Here is a 5,336-nt window from a genome sequence, read left to right as displayed (position 1 = left end):
ATAAATAAATTCTGAAAGTTAATTTTTGTGTGCCTACTAAGGATGCAAACTTAAATGGTGGGTGGGAAGCTGGGAACATTTGTGTAGGGAAGGTCACATTGATGGTGGAATTGGTGTTGGAACACAGAATGCCTGAAACAACTCTATTATGAACAACTTTGAAAGACATGGTGCTATAATTTTTAAATGCTATAAAGTAAATAAACAAGCAGATGGTACTTGATAGCCAGAGCTCCTCCTGTATCGCAATGTCTGCCCAAATTGCCAGCATTTAGAAGCCATTTACAGAATCTACACTAGGATGGCCAGCGTAGAAGGAAGTGGGTATTTCTTTGGAATTCCTTTGTGGTATTTAGATACTGGAAACTCCCACAGTTTTGTCCTATCTGTTGCTTGGTATGCAGCTCCAAAAATTAAACTCACAATTCCTTTGTCTAGACAATAGCATGAGTTTAGACCTCACTCTCCCGATTCTAACTCATAGCTTATTCACTGTCACTGTCACTGTCATCCCGTTGTTCATCGATTTGCTCGAGCAGGCACCAGTAACGTCTCTCATTGAGAGACTTATTGCTACTGTTTTTGGCATATTCAATACACATGGGTAGCTTGCCAGGCTCTTCCGTGTGGGCTCAATACTATCGGTAGCTTGCCGGGCTATCTGAGAGGGCATAGCTTATTAACCACCCATATTTAAAACTGTACTTGTTAGGTCCAGAGTAGAAATACTGTGTTGATAAACTGATGGCTAGACAGAAGTACAGTGATTTTAATAGACAAAATATGGCATTAGAATTCTCTCCACCTACGATGTCATTGAGAAAATTTTGCAACCATAAAACAAACCATAAAAATCCTTGGACTGTAAATGCACACCCGTGTTACTCAGGGCCTATAGAAGGTTATATAGCAAATGTTCAGAAGACTCAAATCCATTTGCTATTAATTGGGAAACCAAGTAAGTTCATCACAAGAATACACCACAACCAGAATCAGATATTTACAACAACCTATAGTAAAGGTTTATTAACTTTAGACAGAGAATGAGTCTGATCACAAGAGGAGAAGAAATACCAAAGCATTTTATACACAGACTTGCCCTTTCTACCTGGATATCTATTTAAAGGAAGCCCCCTAAAACTAAAGGAAAACCCCAACAAAACAAAGAGTTAGTGTGAGAAAACCAAGGTTTTTTATTTTTTTATTTTTTTATTTTTTATTTTTTTGCTTTTTGGGTCACACACCCAGCGATGCTCAGGGGTTACTCCTGGCTTTGCACTCAGGAATTACTCCTGGCGATGCTTGGGGGACCATATGGGATGCCGGGGATCGAACCCGGGTCGGCCGCATGCAAGGCAAACGCCCTACCCGCTGTGCTATCGCTCCGGCCCCCAATCCAAGGTTTTTTAAATTATTTTTTAAATTAAGGTACATGATTTACAAAGTTATATATAGGTAAGTTTTAGGCATGCCAATCCTAACACCAGTCCCACCACCAGTGTCAACATCCCTCAAATAGTGTCCCCAGATTCCCTCTCATCCTCTAGCCTGCCTCCTAGACTGGAACATTTTATCAAGCATTCAACATTAATTTTTCATATTAAAAATGACTAACCATTCATAAAAATGTCTGCTTTATAAATCATTTTTAAAACCTACTAAGAAGCTGTGGACAGTTTTGTTCTTTTAAATTTCTACTCTAGGCTTACTATACATATCATTTTTCCTTGGTTTTCTTTCGAGTGTTTTTCAGTTTTATTTGTTTTAGGAAATACAGTGCTATCTGTAATTTTTATATTAATTTGTTTCTCTTTATTAATTTCTGACTCCACATAAGACTATTTCTTAAATGCTAGGGACACAGAGAGTGATTCCGAGGAAGAAAGCTTGAAGCAGCATGCTTTGTCTTCTCTATAGACCTAAAATATTGCCAATGCACAACATCCATAATTTTAAACGTGTGCAGAGGGGCTGGAGCGATAGCACAGCGGGTAGGGCGTTTGCCTTGCACGTGACTGACCCGGGTTCGATTCCCAGCATCCCATATGGTCCCCTGAGCACCGCCAGGGATAATTCCTGAGTGCAGAGCCAGGAGTAACCCCTGTGCAGAGCCAGGTGTGACCCAAAAAGCAAAAATAAATAAATAAATAAAACAATAAAACGTGTGCAGAACACTGAAATGTATAAAAAGCAGAATATAAGAAAATAAAATTTAACAAAATTTCTTATGTTTAAAAATGAAGTATGAGGTTATAGCTCTTTTAGAATTTGTCTATTAAGTTTTCTGGTTGCTACAGGAAATACGCCCCCGCAAAACATGAACTATGTGATGATCACTAAATAATAAGAGTACAAGAAACTACACTTTTCATATCGCAAAGAGTAGAGGTATTTTATAAAGATATATCCTGTCAGTGAAAAGTGTGCCTAGAAATGTTCATTGCATCACTGTCATCCGTTGTTCATCAATTTGCTCGAGCAGGAGCCAGTAATGTTTCCATTCATCCTAGCCCTGAGATTTTAGCAGCCTCTCTTTACTTGTCTTTCCCAACAGTGCTGCATTGGAGGCTCTTTCAGGGTCGGGAGAATGAGACCCACCATTGTTACTGTCTTTGGCATATCGAATACACCACAGGGAGCTTGCCAGGCTCTGCCATGTGGGCAGGATACTCTCAGTAGCTTGCTGGGTTCTCTGAGAGAGAGAGAACTAGACAATAAGAGGTAGAGGATTTCCAGGAGCTTTGTTTTATAGTCTCTATATCTTGGCCATTGATGGGATTACATGGCGCCAGGGGTAGTTTGTGGGTGTGAATGCCAAGCTACTGGAAAAAGGGGGATCTGGGTAGAGGAGGCCCAGTACCAATCTGAGCAGACTTGGAGATCTTAGCCCCAGGTCCCACACACCTGGGTTTCTCTGCCGGTTCCTTCATGTGTGAGGCTCATCTGAGCACGTGGAGAGGGGTCTTGAGCATGGCTGTGGCTGGGTTCCGGAGGTCTTTGACTGCCTGGGCTTGGCCCAGGGCAGTGAGGGAAACTCAACCCGCCCCCCTCCGAGGGCCCCAGTGACGACAGTCAGGCGCGGGGGCAGAAGAATCTGCAGAAATGTTCACTGTTGGAAAAACAAGATATACAAAAGTAGTGCGTAACAAATAATATATTATGTGCATGACAAAATAGGGTAGCTAAAATACACTGTACCAAAATTCAGCAGGTTATGTACAAAGGGAGAAATGATTATTCAAAACTAGTTCTCAGTGTTATTCCTGGTTACTAAACATCTGTTTACTGCATAGGCCCAGAACAATGGTATACCCTAAGCTTCCTACAAGAAAAAAATAACTTGATAAAAATGATTTAAAAGGAGCAAATTAACACTCAGTTGAGAAGTATGGCATTCAGGAGAGAAAAAAAAAGAAATTCCTAACCAGTTACATGAAGCAAACTTTTTCCCGTCCCCCCTGCCGAGTCTCATAAGAATAATTTTCAATATTTTTCAGGATTCACACACTCAAAAAAGCAGCTCCCCTGTTAGGCTAGGTGGCTCAACAGCGGATGTCTCCATTTTGACCTTTGGAATGGAACCGAGATAGAGTTCATCAATGCCTGTGATTCAATAAAGATCTGCACTGTCCAGATCAAAGTCTGCTTTGGGTAGGGGGATTTTCCTGAGTGGTGATGTGGCGAATCTTTGGTTTGGATGGCTCCCAGATGGTAAGATAGTTAGTGCACCTAGTAAGAGTGTCACTGAAGTTTTCGTTGTTGATTTTAATGTCTTGCACACTGCTAATAATCCTTTTTCTGGTGAATAAGCATTTGAGTAAGAGAATATCAAACAAAAGAACTGCCATTTTTCATGACTATTGCTTCAAGAGGCTATTTTTAAATTCACCCAGAAGCATAATATTCCACTACAATAACACCTTTCTAGGTAGAATTTTATTCATAATAAAGTATGCATTACTTGGTGAAGAGGGCACTTCAAACACTATGTCCCATGCTAAGTTCTGAAACTGTAATGTTCTTTTATTTTATAGGAAGAATAAGATAAGCATACTTACCATTACAGAGATTTACAGTTACTTAGTGTAACAATGCAAAACACTTTTGAACTACTTAACTTTTTAAAGATTCTTTTTTCATTTGCTATGTTACAATATTACAGGATTCGCCTTAGTGACTTGAAATTGAAAAAAAGTAATCTTATCAGCAGCTTAATAGTATCTCAGGTTGTGGTTTGTTTCTGGCTTTGGTGTGTGCGTGCATGTGTGTGTGTGTGTGTGCACGTTGTTCACTTTTATATGAATAAAATCGAAAGTGGTTTATCTTTAAAGTATCTCTAGCTTGGTTTTCTTTTTCTTTTCTTTGTAAAACTGTGTAAACCAGGGTTGTGTTTATCTGTTTTTTTCCTGAAGCCAGTATCTAGGTGATGTGGTGGCTCAGGTCAGAGGTGGGGAATTCTATATTTTTGCCATCTGAAACTACTTTTCCATTTGAAGTCACGGGTCCAAATGTGGCTGTTGTTTGTTGCACTTGGCATGGGAGGGCAGGGTGAGTCTTGCACACTGTTCATTTGTCAGGCTTTCTCTGGCATGTGCCTAGGTCTATCCAATTGGGTGCCTCTTAATAAGGAATTAAAGACAGTTTGGGCTAGGGACTGTCTGAGATGAGATTGAAGACTGATTCTCAGAGCTGATGGGGAAGTTAGGATTCATATCTAGGTACCACTTCTTTTTTTATTCTTTTTGTAGGACCTGCTTCATTTCTTCATCTCGCTCTGAGAGTGCACGCCTGTGCATTTCTTTCTTTCTTATTTATTTATTTATTTATTTATTTTATTAATTCACCCAGCCGACTTGGGTTAGATTCCTCCGTCCCTCTCGGAGATCCCGGCAAGCTACCGAGAGTATTCCACCTGCACAGCAGAGGCTGGCAAGCTACCTGTGGCGTATTCAACATGCCAAAAACAGTAACAACAAGTCTCACAATGGAAATGTTATTGGTGCCCACTTGAGCAAATCGATGAACAACTGGACAACAGTGCTACAGTGCTTCTTTGTAATGTCAAAATGGAGAACAAAGGTTGTCAGTGGATGAGTGTTATTAACTTTGACTACAGAGTTCCTAGAGCACACCAAAAATAAAAATCTCTTCATTTGCTCTTGGGGAGAGGAAAGCTTGTATTCTCACCAACTGGAATAGGACATGAATTCTAGCCTTAGCTGGTTTTCTTGGGGTTGTGACACAACAAATAATTTCCAATAGGAATCAGTATACTGTCCTCCTCATTCAGTTATAATCTCACCTCCATTTAAATTTAGTTTTATTTCTTTTCTTAC

General features: G+C 40.0%; 1 pseudogene; it reads left to right on the top strand.

Moving 5' to 3' along the window:
- The first annotated feature begins 2,244 nt into the window (after positions 1-2,244).
- LOC129400577 (U7 small nuclear RNA) lies at positions 2,245-2,310 on the top strand (annotated as a pseudogene).
- The last annotated feature ends 3,026 nt before the right edge of the window (positions 2,311-5,336 follow it).

This window comes from Sorex araneus, chromosome X, assembly GCF_027595985.1.
Source record: "Sorex araneus isolate mSorAra2 chromosome X, mSorAra2.pri, whole genome shotgun sequence".
Lineage (NCBI taxonomy): Eukaryota > Metazoa > Chordata > Mammalia > Eulipotyphla > Soricidae > Sorex > Sorex araneus.
Note: the sequence above shows the minus strand (reverse complement) of the source record. Positions and strands in the feature narration are given on the sequence as shown.